This window comes from Euprymna scolopes, chromosome 18, assembly GCF_053919585.1.
Source record: "Euprymna scolopes isolate OS-2025 chromosome 18, ASM5391958v1, whole genome shotgun sequence".
In the NCBI taxonomy this organism is placed as follows: Eukaryota; Metazoa; Mollusca; class Cephalopoda; order Sepiida; family Sepiolidae; genus Euprymna; species Euprymna scolopes.
This window is the reverse complement of record NC_136499.1, coordinates 30368219-30390240: the sequence shown is the minus strand read 5'-3', so window position 1 is coordinate 30390240 and position 22022 is coordinate 30368219. Positions and strand designations below refer to the sequence as shown.

Sequence of the window (22022 nt, the reverse complement as noted above, 5' to 3'; positions counted from 1 at the left end):
CTTGGCCTAACGTTCACAGGAAACATGAGTTGGAACAATTACATTGAAAGCATTGCCAAGGCCGCTGCAAAGAAGGTAAGCTCTCTCTACCGTGCTAGAAAATTACTAACACCCGAAAGTATCCTGTACCTCTATAAGGCCACCATTCGCCCATGTAGTGAGTATTGCTGTCATATTTGGGCTGGAGCATCTGCTACTAGTCTCTCGCTCCTAGACAAGGTTCAAAAGAGAGTCGTCAATCTGATAGGCTCTGAACTGGCATCTAAGCTTCAGCCTCTGTCCCATCGATGAAATGTTGCATCCCTCTGCCTGTTCTGCATCCGTCAGACTTTGGAATTCCATTCCAGGTCCCTGCTTCCCCAACTGTACTCAAGTCTAATGTGAACAGACATCTTGCTGCCCAAATCCTAACATAGTGCCCCAGTAGATGTTACCCCTGATAGTAGCCCCCTACACCAAAATGGTAATGTGCCTTGTGAAAATGTGAAAAAAGAAAAATCAGGTACCTTCTACAAAATAAAATCATGATGGAGAAAGTTACTGTGCTGTTGGACAAGCTCAGATAAGATTACTATAGGTATTAAACCTGCATTCAATATATATAATGACCGAAATTATATTTGAAGAAACAAAATACATACTAAAAAATATCTCGATAATAAAAATAAACTGTGCAAAATGAATAGCTGATGCTCAAAATGTATAAACAGGATAAAATCTTTCATTTGTGGGGACTAATAAAGCTAATTTTTTTTTTTTTGTACAGACAAGGTGTTTTTTTTTTTTTTAATTTAATATCTTCGAACTTTACTTTACTAATTATCTTTGAAATAGACCTAGAAAACTAAAATTTATCTTTCCAGGGATTTTTACAATGAATTTATTTAACTTAAAAATTTAGCTGAATTTGTCAGTTTCCGAATGTCGCCGTGAAAACATTTTTCATTATAACTTTTTTTTCACATGTAAAATTTTTTTTTTCGTTTCAGAAATTAATTTCAGTCTTTAATCTTTTAAATACAATCAAAAAGTAGTCAGAAACCTTCAAAAAAATTATGATAAACCGGCTTTCAAAACTATGTCCCTCTATCATTTTACCGCCATTATTGCTCGTGCCTAAAGTAAACGTATAGGCGTCTGACTTGCTTCTAATAATCATAAATGCACGCTTAATTTTTCGAACAAAGATGGGGAAGTTCGATCTTAATAATAACTGATAATGATTTAAAAAAGAAGGAAAGAATAATAATGTATGTATATTTAATTTTTATGAGCAAGCGGGGGTGGGGTGGAGCAGGCTTAATCTTAAGAACTGATAATCTTTTTCTATTTAATAAGACCGAATGTACGTGTGTTCGGCTCGCTTCACTATATTGAAAGTGAGAGTGCTTAAGCTTGAAGTAGCAATAGCATTCATTTTTTCTTTTTTTGTTGATGAGTTTTGTTTCAATGTTTTCAAGTAGTGAAAAGAAGTTAAATTGCAAAGTGACAACAAGCAGACGAAGCCAAAGTATACAAATATTTATCAGGATTAATTTCCTTTTTTGGTTTTGCTTTTAATTTTCTTTTGAAATTATAATTAATTTCCTCGGGGAAAGATTTACCTTTAAAATCCTGATCTACTGTCAAGGTGGCAGGATACAATTAATTCTCTCTCAGCTGACGATCATTCTGTCTCATTAACCCCTATCCTTGAGTCGCTTTTGGCTTGGGTAAGTAACCCACAAATAAAATAAAAAATAATTTGTTTTATTGACGTATTTCATGCTAAATACTACTGATTAAAAAAAAAAGTATTTGGGTTGGTTTTTATTTATTATTAATCAGTATAAATCACAGCAGTATAAAAAAGATTCATGAGATTCTAGAGAAAAGGCGGAATGGAACAGATTAGCTCGACAGGAAAAATCATGGGTAGCATAAGCAAAGGGCGACAGCGAGAAGCATACGTTGACAGTCTGAACAACATCAAAAATAATGAGCAACAATGAATTTATGAATGCCTCAAGAAAGAGAGATAGATGAAAAGTCATAACCGTCAATGACTGTACCAGGCAGAACACCACCACTTCGTCTTCTTCTTGATGATGATAGATGATAGATGATGATGATGATGATGGCGATCATCATCATCATCATGTTAGATTTAGGAAAGCATAAAATGTATCAATTTTCATCTACAGGGTGGTCACAAAGTCTGGCTACATAATCTACAGGATTTGGATTATCTTACATGAATCAAGCATCAGTTTTGGAGTGGCATAAGAGATTCAAGGAAGGCAGAGAGTCTTTGAGGGATGGTGAGAGATATGGGAGAAGTAAGGAAGTCAGAACACCAGAGTTGGTTGGTCAAATGTAGATTATGTAGCCAGACTTTGTGACCACCCTGTATTAAAATTGAACTGGGGGGGGGGTTAGCTTACAGGGGGAAACAACTCTTACAGCTTAAACAAACTAACACCGGTTTTTAAAGTCAACTGATGTAGGCGAATAATAACTGAAAATAAATTAAATATAATAGATTAAATTAAAAACAAAGTAAATCAACTTCAAATAACATTTCTAATAAAAACAATTCTATCATAACAAACAATTAATAACATTGAGCTAATTATTAAAATAAATTTTCTTTTCATGTAAAATGCAAATGAGGTTACTCATTGAAGGTAGATTTTCTTTAAATAAAATGTATATATAGAAATATACGCTGGAACATAAATGTGTAAACGTCCGTATGAAAATTAATTTGTGAAATGGTGTACCTTTTGTACAAATTAATCAAATTCTGAACAAACAGACGGGAATAAAATGGAATATGACTTTATTATAATAGATACATACATTTTTAAACATCGACATTACATGACTTACAAAGCCAAAGAAATTCACAAAATCAGAATACATTGTAATATTATCATAAACCCTTTTCTTTTCTTCTCTTGCCCCTTTTATTTAGATTAACTAACACCACTCTCACCATTTAAAGCATCCATTTAAAGTATTCATATACGGATGAAGGTAACAGCACCAAAATATCTACGTTTGTCTTTTTAATTTATGATCCATAGCCTCCTCACCAGCACGGCCACCACCACCACCACAACAACAACTAGGAAGATCGTTCTCTGCAAATCTGTGCACGGCTGCCCTACACTGGTTTCAGACTACATAAAGGATTAATAAATAAATGACTAATACATCCTTTTAAACTTTTCATAAAATCCCCTACAAAGAGAATGAAGTTGTTTGTGAGCATTCAGCTCCCCCAACCCCCTCCCCACACGCTTTTGCTGGAGATAATGTTTCATTATGGAAGTTATTTTTGTCATTTCTTTTTTTCTTTTTCTTTTTCTTTTTTTTTTTCCATGTGCCAAGGTTCACTGAATGTCAGATCATCATTTTTATTTTTTACTTTATATATATTTTATACTGAGGCTGCAGCTTCCATCACCATGCCTTTCATTTTGCCACTCTCATCATCCACACGTCACTACCAATCTCCACCCCCCCCTTTTTTTTTTTTTAGTTTTAGTCTCTTTCCTGTCTCTATCTTCCCACTTAGTCACCCTCACCCTCAAACGCTTGCAGTCTAACTCAGCAGAAGATCCTTATTAATAACAGTCTGCTCAATAATGGACAGACACAATCTATATCCCCCCTACCCTCCACTCTTCTGCCCATACTTCCCTTTCCGGATCCCCCCTCTCTACCTCCCTCTTCCCCCCTCTTTCTCTATTCCCTGCTCTAACCCACATCATCCTGATTAAGCTTCAAGTGTTTAAAAGATAAAACTGACCTAATCCAATAAGCACTTGTAAAAAGACCGCAGAACTTCTGGCAATTTCATCTGAATGGTCCCAAAATATATTAGAGTCATCGCCCCCTTCCCAACACACACAAAAGAAAAAAAAATAGTAATAAAATAACAAGATGAAGATTATTTGTGCTGGGTAAGGTTAAAAAAAAAGAAAAAGTGTGTAGTTTATGTAAAAACTTTAGGCAACCCTTCGTATTGTAACGTCCTCCGGGAACCAACACATTGTAGCCTCAATCGCAAAGTAGACAGCAAATAGAAAAGAACTTCAACTAGCTTTTCTTTCTTTCTTCTTTTTTTTTTTTTTGTACAACGCCATTTATTTCCTCATTCTCTCGTCATCGCTGGGACGTTTCTCACGTGATCGTGCTCTCGAACGTCATCCACATCTCGAACGCGATCTACTTTTTAAAGTCTTTATTTTTTCCTACTGGTGACGTCATTTCACATTCATTTGCATACGCGGATCCGCGCTACGTTAAATATTACGTAACAAATCACGAGAAGTGATAGGACGTACCCAGATCAATGATGCCTTGCTTTATTGTGTACTTAATTTTTTCGCAAATATAATTTTATCTATCAAATATAATTATATATATATATATATATATATATATATATATATATATATTGCCTATTTATTTTGCTTACTCTAAATTAGAAGCTTTGTGCGTACATTTGTGAAAGGTTGTTCTTAACCTTGACATCTATTATAATAAAGTCGTATTCCTGTCTGTTCATTCACAAATTTAGTTAATATTTACAAAAGGTACACTCTTTCAGAAATAGATTTTAATACTGAAAACGGACTTTTTATAAACTTTTATTCCTGCATTCATTCTCTCTCTCTCTCTCTCTCTATATATATATATATATATATATATATAGTCATCGACATACAGTCCTGTTTCGTTGTATCACAACTCATCAGTGCCGCTAGACTAACATCTCTCCCAAGCCAAGGATTGAACCTAGAACCGTCGTGTTGATAGTCAGCGGTTCTCCCACTCGACCATGGAATTGAAGCCCGAAAATAACTCGTCGGAATGTCTATTTAAATAGACACCCGCCACCACATACAGGGTGTCCACAAAGTCTGGCTACATTATGTAGCCAGACTTTGTGGACACCCTGTATGTTGTGGCGGGTGTGTGTGTGTGTGTGTATATATATATATATATATATATATATATATATATATATATATATATATATATATATATATATATATATATATATATATAAGGAATCAACATTTGATATCTCATTAGCATATTCCATTAAAGAAAATCTGTTTTAATAATGAGCTCTACATTTTTAATGGAAATTAGTAATAGAATTGTTTTAAATAGTCTGTTTCGAAATATTATATAAAGTTGATTTATTTAATTTATTTTTAATTTAATTTATTCATTTATTATTATTATAACCAACATCAGTTGCGCTTAAAAATGGAATTAACTTTTCATTTAACCGATGAGTTATTTCCCTTTAAGTTATGAGATTTTATTTCCCTGTTTGAATTTCATAGATGAAGATAACTATGTTTTATGCTTCCAAAAATCCAAAATATGGTCAACTTTCCTGAAAATAATCACAACTTAGGATATTTGGTGTTTGCTTAAATAGTATATAACTAAACCCTCCACCCGGCAATATGTTTTTTACTTGGCAACGCTGGATATGTACAGCTAATTGATTGATAAAGAAGAAGTAGCCAGCAGCTATGGCTGCTGCTGCTGCTTTCAAATAAACATATACATTCACAAATTCTGTTCAATTTACTTTTGGTGTTGTGAATTTTGGTTTCCATAATTTTCCAATATTGGAACACAACTATTCGTAATTATATGTAACTTAAGTAGAGAGATGTAAAAAAAAAAAAAAAAAAAAAAAAAAAAAAAGAAAGAAAAAAAAAGTCACTCAGTGTCAAATGTTTTAAGAGATATTAAATTCCAATAGAATTTGGTGGACAGTGTTTTAATGTCCACCCGTCAACAGTGTGACCAACTTTAAAAACTCGCCAATTAAACTGTTAATTACAGTAAAACTGTGTACAAAAAAATATATTTTAGTATCGTTTTTTGGAGGGGATAGGTTATGGTGGCTAGCTGTCTAGAAATATTTTATATAGTGATACTGTTTACTAGACAATATGCAATATATTAAGTAGATTTTTGTGTTGCTTGTATTGTTTTCACGTATAATATTACTAAACAAGCGATTATTTAGTCCACGGGGCTGGAAATAATCAAAGAATAGCACAAAGTGAAAAACGAGACTAGTACAGGATTTTTCACCTAGTGGTATTCTTTGCTCATTTCGTCTTTCAAATTGTAAACTGTTTTAGACATTTTCAGTTTGTTTCGTGAATCACAATCAGAAAAATTCAGAGCAATATAGGTCCTAAGCTATAGAAGCACTGAAGTTTTTTTTGTTTTTTTTTTCATAGAAAATTTTAAAAAAGACAAAAAAAAACTTTACATCTTGAGTAAAAATAAAATTACAGCATACTTTTTTTTTTCTTCAAGGGAGACTGAAAATCATCCTTATTAATATCGTAATTAAAGAGAGTTGTTCTATTATGCATCAGCAGGCACCCCGGCGTTGCCCGATCATAAAATATGCTTAAATATGATTTTTTTTAATTCATGCAGATTTTGTATTTATTATTTTAGAGCCAATTCTCTATTGATTATTATTATTGTACTCAAGTAGTGATTTTAAAAGTTCAGAATAAAAAATGACTTGAATCGAATCAGCTAGAATTGAAACCAAAACATTTAGTTCTCTGGCGGTATTCGCTATCATGCATTTGCACATGCGTAGAGGATACACATTACGTCAATATATGCCTGCCAAGTTCAAATTTATCAATTTTGACCCCTTAGCAACTATTTCTACTGGCTAAAAACCAAATCGGATTTGTTCCACGGGTCCGAATCCTCTTTATATCAAGTTTCAAGTCTGTAAACCAAAAATTGAGAGTAGTTTGTCAGAAAACATTTCGCACACACAGACAAGATCTCACCCATACACACACGCATATATATTATATATATGTGATTTATTTGGCTTATTCAGAGTGGGGGGATAATGACTGGGAGGATATCATTTCAGAATAGATATTAAACTATCTACAACTCTGTAATTGAAAATCAGTTTAAATCTGCATTGTTTGAATTATTCGAGCTATTGTTCTCATCTTGGATGTTATTCTCACAACATTTCAGCCGATGTAACCTCTAACCTTCTTCTGGTGCATCTTGTTTAACACTGAAATCTGTATGAAATTTCAAATTTTATTTACCTTCTTTTCAGGAGGTTAGGCACAAGGTAAAGTGTGGGTTTTAATGAAAGTGTTTCTATAAAACAAACTGGATTCGAACCTGGCATACCTAGGCTTTCAGTCTGTATCGTTAACCACTTAGCCCCTCCCCGGAACGATTTATTTAATACACAGGGGTATATTTGCCTTGAGTATTTCGTAATTATATTTTTCAAACTGCTTATACCGATGATTGAATCATCAACCTCCAAAAGACGGTTACTTGTAACTGATTATAACTTGACACTTTTATCCATTGCGCCATGGGTCACTTTATCAGTTACTAATTTTCCATTTTTCTGGCGAACTCTAGAACCTGATATTGAAATCGTAAACAAGGAAGCATTAAGATACAATGCTTTGTAAATAGCCGAGTCTAACAGCTCGTCTTTATACTGAGGCGGCTGAGTGGAAACTAACTTTTCGCTTCTTTCTTTTCTTTTTTGTACCTAGACTGATGTGCATCAAGCAGAACATCTCCAGTCACCCCACGAAATTTCAACCAATGAGAACAAAGCATATCATCAACCAATGAGAACAAACGATAGTATAGTAATCGCATAATCAAATTTAAAAAAACAAAAACAAAACAAAACAAACAAACAAAAAAAACGCATACTCAAAATGTTAGCTCTCCCAAAGAACTCTTAAAATAAAATTTCCATAAAGATTTTAATTGAAACTATGAATTTTATTACTAAATTACTATTGTAAAATGCTTTTTAACACACTAGGTCAGGGATTTGAAGCACAAAGTCCTTCTTTAAATTTTAATAAATTCGTCACTCATCCCTTTCACATTTTTTTTTTGCTGTTTTAGCAATATTGAACTTGGCCTCAACAAATAGAAATAGGGAGTTTTGCAATTTTACAATAAAAATAAAAACAAAATTTGATGATGATGACTATCATCATTGTTTGATATTTAGGGTGTAGCGCAATACATTGTTTGATATTTAGGGTGGTGTGCAATGTTTCACATGCCGTCTAGTCCAAATGGGTTTCTGGTGTTACCAGATCAGGCTGTCTGAAGATACTGGCTTCCTGACCTAAAATGCCCCAAACATTGATGATGTTATTTTTTCCTTTCTCTTTGCAAAACTCAATCATGTTCTGCAAAGTAAAAAACAAAAAAAAAAAACCAATAATTTTCTTCTAAAAAAAAACAACCACACCAAACACCATGAATAAACATTTGAAAACCTAACGAAGTTGAAGCATAAAAACTTTTTCCAAAATTACTGGATTCAGTAATAAATAATCCGAAAATGGTTGATATATTTTATTTTATTTTTTTTTTTTTTACTTGGAGAGTCACCACTTATCAAGGCCTGGGGGCCACTCAAGGATAAGGGTTAAGTGTTAAGTAAATAGTGAGACAAGATCAGATAGGTGGAACTCGGGTAAGGCTAGATTATGTAAATGGACGACTCAATAGGAATTAATTCACATTAAACTTGAAGACAACCATGTTATAGTCAGTCGGGAAGTAAACAAACCTACCGCATTCCACAGACGGACAGTTCTAGGAAAGAAACTCTGCTTATGGAATGTTTGTTTAGTTTTGGGCACAGACAGGGGTGGAGAAAGTTGTTGATGGTTGTTGTAGCTAGACAAGTATTTGTTGCAAACGTTTTACAGGAAGGGACCATAGATTGGAGCTCAGTCGAGCACCTAGTATAAAAATAATGATAGAGCAGAAACAGACTCACAACGCCTTTTCTGTGAGAAAGAGGAAGTATGCAGGTGAAAAAGGTAATGTATCATCATCAGGGCTAGGACAACAGTATATTCTTTTCATTGTTTTGACTCTTGAATATATATCCGTTGATATCTTATATGTTTTTATATAGGACTGATGTGGTTCTCAGTTGATTTACTCTGCCTTACTGTGTCAAATATATACTTGAGAGTCAAAAGAATGAAAAAAATATTCTGTTGTCACAGCCCTGGTCATCATGTACCTTACATATGCATTATGTTTAAATAATGTATTCAATAAAGGATCCATTTTCACCTCAGTGAATATAGTGTTTAGTAATGTGCTGAAGCGGTTATTGCTGATAATTTTGTACAGTAATTACTAATCCAATCTGTCTAATTTATCTAAAGTTTCGAGTGCAAAGGAAATAAATATAATTTGCCTTTTCATTGCAAGTTGGGCAAAAGTTGCTTTCTTTAATATCGATAATAACAAGACGATCTTTTTTTATATACCTAAAAAAGAATGCATTTATTCTTTTCATTGAATTTATTCATAAATGAAAAACAGACTATTCACTTCTGACTTGTCTTACTATCTATCAGACTCCTCCTTTCTCGGGATCCATAGTCAATCAGTTAAATAAGATTTGTTTACGCCATTTAACAACTGTTTTGTCATCAGTGTTTTCAATGTGATTTCCAACCATAGTTTTTTTTTTTTTTTCAGACAACATTCGCCTGTTGATTGTTTTGTTGACCTACTTAACGTAATAGACATGGGAATGTTTCTGTTTTATCACTTCTTTCTTTATTTATTCTCTGATCCCAAATCCATCTGTCATCGTCAAGCGTTTCAATCTGTGCCTCACCTCTAATAATCATTTGATACTCTTTCAGTAATGAGAAAAAAATGTTTATTTGACAGAATTTATCAAACTTTACAGTAGGAAGACAAATTTGATTACTATTTGTTGTGCTGGGGGTTGCTCAAGATCCTTATTATAGCACCTCTGTCCAAACCGAATTCCACCCCCACCCGGGCAACGCTGGGTATCCATGACAGTTCCTCATAAAAGCCAGTGTCTTTTAGCCATACCGAAGAGATCTTATTTGGGTCGCGAATACTATGTCAGGCGTTCCAATCTGTGTGTCGCCCCTAATAATCATTTGGTACTCTTTGAGTAATAAAAAAAAATGTCTACTTGACAGAATGTGTCAGTACATTCTTATTGTCATTGTAAACTTTACAGTACGAAAACAGATTTGATTACTATTTGTTGTGACCCTGGAGGAGTAATTAAGGAAAACACAGACATGGAGATGAGTTAGAAAAGGTAAAATATATTGAAAAAAAAAAAAGCAAAAAAAAAAAACACATATGTAAAGAGCAACCATTGTAGTAAGTACCGCCAAGATGGCGGACTACAAAAATACACTGACAACACCGAGAGTCGTAACTTTCGGTCTAGTTCTACTTATTTCATCTTTAGTGTACTGTATGGGTGAATCCTCGCAACACTATTATAAAAATAATTCCGAATGAAAACAGAAAGGAGAAAGACAAGCTAACTTTATGAGTTTCATGATTGGATACCAACTGCTTTATTAAGAGGACTAACTTCCTTTCTCTCTTCGTTTTAGTCTTACTGTGTTCTTTCATTTCCTTTTTTTTCTTTTCTTCACTTCATTTTCCTTAAGAAAAAAAAAAGAAAGAGGACAATGGAAAAGTATTAAAGCAGGTAGGTGCAGTTTGACTAGAATTCAAATATTTAAATTTCAATTTATGCAGCAATAAGAGGACGACCAAATCCTCAAAATAAAAAGATGTTTTTGAGCTGTTTACACGATCAGCAGGTCTATAAAAACAGCAACGGTCAACAGACGAAGAGGAAGACCTCGGTAGACGACAAATGTTTGCAGTTTGATCGTACTCATTTCATCATCTAATCTCTAAAGCCAGTTTAATCATCAAAAGCAAACAAGCAATCACAGCACGAGCTACATGTCTGCAACGTGCTAATGCTTATTGTTGCCTTATCAATTGCTGTCGAATTAATGTCTAATACAATCTATAGTAATACAGCCGGACATTACTGGAACATGTATCAGGAAGAACTCTGTACCGGCAACCAAGACAAGGTGACTATAAACTAACAACATCTTCGCAGGAATCTTAGTCATAATGATGGCACAAAATGATATTTATCACTAACGAAATATATTTATTACTAATGGAGATTTTTGTATCTGCCTGCCGAAACTATATTGTTACTTCTATTAAAGTTTTATTGTACGATATTTGAGGAAAATTAAAGCAAATGTATGTGTTCTGTTGTCATGATACCACCCTTTCGGGCATTACCTCCTCCTTTGGAGTGGATAATGTAGTATATGTTCGTTTGTCATAATACCGTTCTCCTAGACATTACCTCCCCCTCCTCCTTTGGAGTGGTTAGTGTAGTATATGTTTGTCTATTATGATAGCATCCTCCTAGGCTAGCAAAAATATGCAACAATATCGCAATAGTATACTAGCTGTTTGTTACTTGAAATATTTATTTAAAATTATAAACATTTCATTCATAACTGTTATAAACATGAAACTAAATCTTTCTCATTCATTTATATATATATATATATATATATATATATATATATATATATATATATATATATATATATATATATATATATATTTAAATAAGGGAGTAGTCACCAACAATGTGCATTTTTTAACATTATTTTATTATTCCGTGTCTTGGTTTTTCATTGAGAATTATGTTTGGATCATTGTAATAATGTTTTTAAGTCATTGAAATCGTTTACGTACGTTTCAGACGGTCTGATGCGTCCTCGTCAGAAATTATTTTCAAATGTGTAACAATGGCGATTTTCGTAGTTAGTTTGAAGTTTTTCCAAGGGGTGGAGGCTTGTAAGTGTTTATTATACATTGGTATGCTGAATTTTTATTGCTTTTTTTATTGCTTTTTTATTTGGTTTGTCCAGGGAGATTTTGACCTCGCTGTAGTCAGTCGCTATCTCTTTCTGCTAATGTGTTTTCCTTTTCCTTTAGGGTGGGGTAGTGTGTGTGTGTGTGTGTGTGTGTGTGTGTGTGTGTGTGTGTGTGTGTTTATGTGTGTGTGTGCGTGTGTGTGTGCGTGTGTGTGTTTGCTTTTATTGGTTTGGGAATGTGTATATTGTTTTATAGTATTTTGGGGTTATTTGCTTTCTTAGGAAGGCGGCTGTGGTCCGAGGTCGTTACTAATGTGTATGTGTGGGGAGGGGGGGACTGGCTCTTCTGAAGTAAGGGTAGGAGTGCTTTCATTCTATTTTGATATTTATTTTTTGGATTCTTGGATTTTAGTATTGTGATTTTTCGTTTTAGTCTTATATTATGTTTGTTTAGAAAGAGGGGTGTATTTAAAATAGGGGATTTTTTAATGTTTCTATTTATTTGTCTCCCCATGTGGGTATGGCCAGACCCAGGATCGGTTCCTAGTATGGGGAAGATTTTGTTCTCCAGAGGGGGGCATTGGGGGGTGTAGGTATGGGAGGGGGATGATAGAAGGGAAGATAGTCGTTTCAGTCATGAGGGGTTCTCCTCCCCTGACTGAGGAGGGAGCGAGGTGTTGGAACAGATATTATACTATGATTCTAGGTGTCTCCTAGTGTTGTTGGTTTCGAGGTTAAGTAGGGTTGGTATTGTTCAGTGTGTTGTATTAGAGATAGGGGTGTTATGTCTGTGTGTGGTTGTATGCGCGCACGTGTATGTGTTTTAATGTGTCGGTTCTGATTTATGTGTGGGTGTGGGTGTGTGTATGTGTATGTGTATCGGTGTGCATGCGAGTGTACCTTGCATTTCATGGTTTTGTGTGATGGTATTAGGTTCTGTTCAGTTCAGGAGTGAATTTGGTGATGAAGTCTTTTTCCTGTGTAAGTAAATAAAAATAATTGTCTGTTTGGAAGATTGGCATTATTTTGAAGCTGTTTCCACTGCATGTGTTTACGTGTTTTGAAACATAGAGGTGTATGTTATCTGCAATTTTGATATATATATATATATATATGCATATATATATATGCATATATATATATGCATATATATATATGCATATATATATATATATATATATATGTATATATATATATATATATATATATATATATATATATATATATATATATCAGTGTTGGGACGATTAATTAGAATCGGAAAAATAAAAAATCGGAACATTTGGGTGCATCGGAATTGGTATCAGAATCGGAAAAATTTGTGCATATTTTCCGATGCCAAAACGATTCTTTTATCTGTTTTTTTTATTTGAATATGCTTAAAGCAAAATCTTCCTTTGCTGGTAATTATTATAACAGTAAATGTTTATTAGTTTTTAACTAATAAAAACTATGATCGATAGATGATTGCCACAAGTGTATTTTTTCGTTTAGGAAAATATCTCCACACTTAGCATGCGTTTTTTATGGCAATCGGCGTAAAATAACAACTCTATATTTAAATATTTAGAGTTTTTATAAAATTAGAATTGGTAATTGTATCAGAATCGGAAAAAATATTGGAATCTTCCCATCACTAATATATATATATATATATATATATATATATATATATATATATATATATATATATATATATATATATATATATTGATAAACATTAAAATCTGGGTAATTTCGATAAACACTAATTTTTTAAATGTGTCCATAAAGAAAGAAAAACAGTTGGTTTTCCAATTGTAATTTAGAAATAGATCGCAACTTGTTAAAAGTCAAGTTGGTTCATCTAAAGAAAGGAACATTTGCATACAAACAGAAAATATTTATCCAAGAAGTAAAATAATATTGTAAAAAAAAAAAAAAAAAATGAACTACTTGTGATGTTAAAATGAAAACAATATTGAATCACAAAACAGAAAATAACAGCTGATTAATAAAATGCCCTTTAGAAAAAAAAAAAACTAACTTGAAATAGAGCGTTTTGACTCATGAAAAACTAGAATGGTGACCCGGCATTGCTCGAGGTAAAACCATAACTTATTTGTATTAAAACTTTTATTCATCTCTATATCGTTTTCTCTTTCCCCGTTCCAAAGTTTTAACTCCTTTTCCCTACCTCCTCTTTATTCTATGCCCAGCTCATTCCTCTCTCAGGACATACACATACATGTTCATAGGCAAATCGTTTTATAAATTCTTTGAGGAATGAATTGGTATACGAGAATTAACTCCTTGGTTAAAAATCAGACTTACTTCCGTTTAGTTAGTACATCTGTTTGGACGCTCCCGTCCTTGACGAAATTTGTGCCAATTTAGGATGAAAAAAAGGAATAATTTTGACATAAATTTTATATATCACCAATCCAAGGCAATGCCACCAAGAAACTTTGTGGATATTTGTTTTGTAGTTTTTGACACTTAGCCAGACATGCATACATACACATAGACAACTGACTTTTATATAATAGATGGGCTCAAGTTTCACATTTAATCATTTAGAAGAACTGAGTGTAATTTCACATGAGATCAGTGAATCTATCCACGAGGGTTTCCTCAAAAGCAATAGCTTTTGACATATCAAAAGGTATTTGATAGGATTTGGCATAAAGGTCTATTTCACAAGATTTCCATCGTTGAAATATCTGGAAATGTTTATCTCAATCATCAAATCTTTTCTCTCCAATAGGTTTTTACAAGTAGTCGTCAATGGCCAGAAGTTCAAAGCTCAAAGTATCAATACTGGCATGCCTCAATCCCTTCCTTATGTTCATCAATGATCTCCTAGATCACATTCTGAGTTCATTCGTCGACATATACATGGTTTATAGTACCATCTATGGCAACACTCCAAAGACCAAAAATGACCAAGATCTCTCTGAGTCTCTCTCCTCTGGCCTTGAGCATGTGGTGCAATGGGGTAAAAGGTGGATGGTTAATTTTTATGCATTCAAAACCAAGCTTCTATCTTTTGACCTTAAATGCTCTGATCAACAAATTTCCCCCACTCTCTATCTGTGCCTAAATTAAAATGCAAATTCTATGAACAAAGCTTCTTTCCTAGAACTGCTTGCCAGTGGAACTTCGTTTCGCTGGCCTGCTTTCCAGCTGACTACATGATGGTCATTTTCAAGTCCAATGTAAACAAGTTCTTGTTGAGCTTACCCCTTAAATAATTAAATTATGCCCAACTTCCACCACTAACAATTACTACATTGTTGTCCCGCTGACCACTGTACACTCATTAACCATTATCTTCGAATGGCCTTTGGGTCTTGATAAGTGGTGAATTCTTTGAAAAAAAAAAAAAAAAAAAAAAAAAAAAAAAAGGAAATCTTGAAATAATAATTCCAAAATTTGTTCTCGGCCTTTGGGCTGAGATCAAAGCCTTGTGCCTAAGTTTTTTGTTCATGTTAACTTTTGCCTGAATAAAAGATTTAATATCTCAAAGTGTAGTATCTGTTCTGATGCTACACTTAAGGTAATTTGTCTCGGTCATTGGAGGGGAAACCTTCTATACCGGGACAATTATTATTTTTGGTCCTAACCAGAGTGCCCCTTTTGCCTTTTTTTCGGGGAACTGGTTTAACTCTACATCAAAAAGGACCTTGTGTCACATTTTGCTTTTGTGGGAAAGCAAATAAATACAAATAATTCCAAAACGTTTGTACTATCTAACATATTGAAAACCACATGAAACAAGTTCAACTTGCAGTCAAACCCATTTTGAAATTAGAATCATCTTGTTCTACTTCTCCAAACAAAAACAAAAACATTGATGTAGGTCAATCTGCTTTAATTAAGATAATCTGTACGTTTAAACTTTTCATGGGATTATGTATAATGCTTGACCTCAATCTCCCATCATAGAATAAAAAATTTTATAAGGTCAATGTTTAAATCCTGCTAAACCGAAAATAGGTCTTCACTTGATTATAATCTATATTTAGAAAGTTAATCTATATCAATGGTATGTCCCAGAAAGGTATATATTTGTTTGAAGTAACTGAGTGGCCTTGGCTATAATAATTGAGTAAGACAATCTGGTAAATCACCTTAGTGAAAGAGGTTTCGTGGTCATAGATAGTAATATCCTAAAGATTTAAGCTTTCGGCATATCTTTTGACGTCTCTCTTAGAATACTATACTCGTCCATATTTATGACTTATAATAGCTAATCATATTCTTGTGAGGAGGAACCCAGATGTGTTCATATTCATTATATCAATTAAAAAATTAATCTATTTTAATATAGTTAATTTATATCAATATAGTTAATCTATATTAATATAGTTAATTTATATCAATATAGTTAATCTATATTTAGTTAATTTATATTAATATAGTTAATTTATATCAATATAGTTAATCTATATTTAGTTAATGTATATCAATATAGCTAATTTATATTAATATAGTTTATCTATATTAATATAGATTAGCTATATTAATATAGTTAATTTATATTAATATAGTTTATCTAGTTAATTTATATTAATATAGTTAATTTATATTAATATAGCTAATCTATATTAATATAGTTAATAGTTAATTTATACCAATAGAATTAATTTATATTAATATAGTTAATTTATATCAATATAGGTAATCTAGTTAATTTATATTGATATAGTTAATTTATATTATTATAGTTAATTTATAACAATATAGTTAATTTATATCAATATAGTTAATTTATATTTATATATAGAATCTATATTAATATAATTAATCTATATTAATAAAGTTAATCAATATTAATATAGTTAATCTATATCAATAAAGTTAATTTATATTAAATATAGTTAATCCATATTAAATATAGTTAAACTATATTAATAAAATTAATCTAGATCAAAAAATTAATCTATATTAATATAGTTAATCTATATCAATAATTTAATCTATATCAATAGTTATTCTATATTAAAAAAGATGATCGAAAATTCATAGACAACTTCATGTGTGTATGTTTCTCTCACATCAAAGTAACTTGATAATTCGCTTTGATCTTTTTATAATTATAAAAAAATATATAATTTAACATTTGACAAAATATGAATAATTAGATTTAAATTTATAAATTATTATAAATTTTGGAACACAGCTGCTAGGTGTAAAGGGTCGTAATGTGGGTTACATTTAATTTAATTTAGTTTTATTTATATCTTAAAGAGGATAAAAAAGGAACAGAATCTCTTCATGAAAATTCAGACGCTTCCGTTATAAAAATTGAGAAAGAAATGATATGGGAAGCTGGAAGTAGGATGAAGAAGGATAATGCTACAAGAGCATCAGTTGCAGGAGAAACTTTCTTATTTTATATTGGAGCATCACTAGTTATCAAGGCAAAAGGTTACTCGAGGATAAGGTTAATGAAATGAAGTGATTGTTAGTTGAAAGATGAAGAACCTCATGAAAGGACTGAAGATTAATATTATGAACTGTTTGGTTACTTTTAGGGATGCTGAAGAAATGTTAAAAGCTGAGGGTGAGATAATCACAGACTTAACAAATCATATGGAAAAAAAAGGATGTTGTTCTGAAAAATTGCGATCTTAATTCAATTGTGAACTGTTGCAAGGGTAAAGAGTATCTTTGAATAAAGGTAATTACAAGGGCTTAAAGTTGATGGATCAAGTCCTGAGATATTAGAGCTTAATTACAAGGGCTTAAAGTTGATGGCTCAAGTGCTGAGATTGCTTGAGAGAATAGTCAGATAAGCAGAGATGAAATGCAGTTTCGTCTTATGCCTGCACGATGTACCACTGATCCTCTATTTATCCTGAGAATAGACAAATGCAAGAGAAGTATCTTGGCAAGAAGAAGAACCTGTATTTTACTTTTGTGACTTTGAAGAAAGCTTTTGAGAGTATGCCAAGAGGTGTTATCTCATGAGCCTTACATCAAGTGCGAAGATGCTGAAGGTCGTTTAGGAAATGCTCAAAGTTGTGTCGGAATTGGCAGCACATTTAGTGACAGTTTTAATGTTAAGATAGGAGGACACCATGGATCTGTATGAAGTCTATTGCTCTTTATTTGTGCCTTGAAAGCGTTGTCCAGAGTATTTCATACAGGTTGCTGTCACTGCTACTGCAACTGTTGTACATCTAACTCCAGAACTCTCAGCAGCTAATTTTGCTATCAAAATAAATTTGGTATCATAAGTTTTTAGATATAATGGAAATAAATTTGTATCATGTGATATCTAGTCACACTGACTCTTTTGCAATTCAACTAATTTAAAATTTCAATTAATTACAAACGTTTACAGTAATTACAGGGTTAGATTTTAAGTAACTTAATTTTAAAATTTTAGTTGGATATCAGTCTTTTTCTATGCATCTGTGAGCATTTACGTTTTAACATATTGGAGACATTTTTTTGTTTTTACTAATGAATCACTACTTATCAAGTCCAAAGACCACTCAAGGATAAGATTTAATGAAACAGATAGTTAATTGAATGATAAAGAATATTATAAGAAGTATGTTTGAAATTCCATACAAGTTAGACAAGGCGCACTTGATGAAAGTCAGGAGTTACATTGGTCAAAATGTTGTTAGCATAAGATCCAAGATGAGAACAGGAGTCAAAATAATTGATATAATTATAAAACTCAGATCAGCTTGCTTGGGCGTTTAAATCGTCCATCTGGTTTGTGACTTCCAGTATCAAAAAATTCGTCTGCTTACCCATTTCATGGCCGCCCTGTCTGAAGTCCGATATTAAAAACCACTGCTGCTATTCAAAGCATACACAAGGTCAACAGTATTTTTTTTTTTTTTTTGATTAAACTTATTTTAATGTGTTTCCTTAAAAATAAGTGTAATTTAACCGCGTTGTGTTAAAAATAACTAATTTAAATATAAATATACAATATATAACTATAATGATATTCATAAACATATTTACTGCTTTAGTAGTGTTCTTGTGAATTCTGGCGATTTATTTTTTTCAGGCCTTACTTAAAAATTTCCTTTCTCTTCAAGCGTGGGGTAGAAACTTGCTTTTAGTAATGCTTCTCGTAGGACCTTCTTAATTTTAATTAGTGCTTACAGTAGTGCTCTGGAGGCTTCCGGAGTTTTATTTTTTTCACTCATCACTTAAAAAAAATGTTTTCTCAAGATAATAAAAGACAATATAATCTCAAAATCACTTTTTATTTTGAACATTTTTTATCTTACCCTTTAAGGGCCAACAGGTAGACTAGTACATATTAAAAGAAGGTTGAAAAAAGTATATAGGTACAGGATTGCATTCTAGTAAACTATTTTCTGAAGTGGTAGAATGATCCAATAATTTTTTTCAGTGATCTTAGCAACAGACTGGATATATGTCTTCCGTTTTAGATGTGGAGTAAAAGTCACTTCTTTGATCTTATTAAAACAAGAGATGTCTTTGGGAAAAAATCCATTCATTTTGACTAGGGCAAAACGAGGTTTCGAGCATTGGTGATGAAAGGAAAGATGCTTGTTTTTTTATGCTTTTGTTTTTATGCTTGCAATCCTTTGAGATGAGGCTTCATAATTTGTGCATTTGTTCTTTTTTGCGGGCTGTTATCCACATCTTCATAGTTGTTGTTGTTTCACCACGTTTCGGCCAACTCATCCTCTGGCCTTCTTCAGGTGATTAACCACGATGGGATAGGAATGGCCAACTAATCCTCTAAAGAAGGCCAGAGGATGGATCGGTCGAAATATGGTGAAATAACAACTATGAAGATGAGGATAACTGTCCGCAAAAAAGAATGAATGCTTGTTTTTTTTGTTTTTTTGTATGTATTAAAAGTTTTTTCCCCAGAGCACCACATGTTCCAGATTTGAAGAGAGAAAATCAGCAAAATCCTGACCACTAGTGCTATTCTAGGTGCTGCTATTTTTGATAGACTTTAAAAAAATCAAATGTATTATTTATTATTATACTGAAACTTTAAGAGTTAATGAACGTTTGTTTCCCTAAGGCTTTTTTCCCTGTATATTTTAATAAAACAAAATACATGCTAGAATATTCCTCAATTTAAAGATGGAACTAGGTTTAAAAAAAAAAAGCATTCATTTTAATTGTTCTAATTAGCCGGAATTTGCAATTAGCTCATCAAGTGACCCATCTCTGACTTTCTATCTATAATATTCACTGTATGCTGTTTGACTCTCTGATATTATTTTATTACCTCTTACTAAATGTCTACCTATCTCTCTCATTAAATCTTGGTTGAGTTTTCACCGCTTTTATTGTATAATGTCACTATCAATCTGCCCTTCTGTTTCTGTTTCTCTGTTTATTAATTGTCAAAGAAAATATTATTTATATACGGCATAATCACGTTGATACACATGTTCTCGTTAGAACACCAATGTTAAGCAATGTTGAGCCTGGTCAGTAATAAAATGAGTGATCATTTGGAAATTCCAGGTACTGTATGTGGTCTCTGCTTATCTCGGCATTGTTTTGAGTCGTCTAGCACTTTTTGGTACTGGACTCAAGCAGTACCGATTCAGGAGAGGTATGGTTGGGGATTGCGCAACACTTGTCTCACAATTACATGCGCAGCTACACTATCTGTTGTCTCTTGAGACTGAACAGAGGCATTGAAATAGTCCAAGGTAATAAAAGAAAACATAAAACGATTAGAATAGTTCATAATTAACAAAGAGAATATCATAACAGGCAGTGATACTATTTAAGCTAGAGTTGGAGAAGAGAGCAAAGATAGCGAGAGCAGGCAAGAGAGAGACAAAGGAGATGAGCAAAATATGCTCATTTGGGATTTAAAAAGTCTTTTTTATATATTTAACTGGCTTTGCAAACTCACATTTTACTGATTCAAGCAATCAAACCAAAACCAATAGATGATCTAGCAGGTCACAGTTTTTTTTTCTAGTTTATTATTAAAAATGATAAAAAGAAAAAAAATATAAACAAAAACAGATTCGTACTTTTTAGATTACTGTTCTTATCTTGAGTGTTATTTTCATGGCAACTTTCTTCAGGTGTATATTGCTGAACTGGGATTCGGCAGGGAATTTTCAATGGAACCTATTTGTTTAATCTTAAGAACGAAGACTGAATGCTTTCTACATGCACAACCTCAGACATCTCTTAGGCACCACCTGGCAGAATTAGGTCACAAACGCAGGTGTCTTGTCTCAAGTTGGCATGTCAAGTGTGTTTGCCATTTTTACTCATTTATGTGTGCAGGATGGAAGATGGATGCATGCCAAAGGACATCCTATATGTCGAGCTCGTCTCTAGAACACCACAAACTAGACGACCTATCCTACACTACAATGGCATTGGCAAGAGAAACCTGAGGACTTGTGGCATTCAATCCATAGATAGCAAAGGGTACAGTTCATATCTGCTGCCCTCACCACCCCTAGCACTGACTACACCTGACGCAAGTGCATACAAAGCTGCAAATCCTAAATTGCACTGTATAATCACAGCAGACGTTTTAGTGCACCAGACTAGGTGCAGAACGCCATTGTCTCGCAAGATAGAAGGTTGCTATAAATCCAGAGTGATAGCATGCTCTAGTTCCATCAGTTATGACTGGGAAGAAATCTTAAGTAATTCGCAACTGTATTCTGAAACATAAAAAATTCCATTTTTTAATCACAATTCTATCAACCATTTATTGTATACAATTAGTTGAACACAAAGCTTGAAGAATATGTGTGTTCATACCATTCCCAAAATGAACACAATAAATATGAAAGGACTCGAACTTTGGATAGCCGATTTCATAGTCTGTGTTAATATCCATTGTGCCAAACGCCCCTCAACAATATTGGTACCAAGCTAAAGTTGCCTCTTGACCTCAGGATTGGAATCAAAAATAAAAAAGGGATAAAGTTAGTCACAAGAATGATAGGAGCTAGAGTCGGCATTGGATTTTTTGAATCTGAAGAATCAACTGTCTAAATATGGTGAAGAATTGAAAATAATGAGTTAAATTTGGATATTTTGGAATTCTAAAAATCAGAATAAGAAGTTTTGGAATCCTAAGAGTCAGAGTCTAACCTTACCTTCTGACTCTGCAACCCTTACTTGATATTCCCTTGAGCAACATCTACATGTATTGAGAGTGAAAATACAAGTCCGCAGCTCAACTTCAGATTTGACAGTGCAGATCCTCACAAAAGACACCAATCAACACTA

At 32.8% G+C, this 22022-nt stretch overlaps 1 protein-coding gene across 2 annotated transcripts in view; it reads left to right on the top strand.

Moving 5' to 3' along the window:
* Positions 1-10349: 10349 nt before the first annotated feature.
* Positions 10350-22022, top strand: part of LOC145297904 (uncharacterized) — a 48153-nt gene continuing 36480 nt past the window's right edge. Inside the window, exon 1 of one of the 2 annotated variants that reach the window (XM_080144238.1) lies at positions 10350-10588. The gene's annotated coding sequence lies outside the window, so the exon portion shown is untranslated. Of the gene's footprint in view, positions 10589-10630; positions 10989-22022 lie in introns of those variants that run through there. The other variant, XM_080144239.1, reaches the window with a different exon arrangement.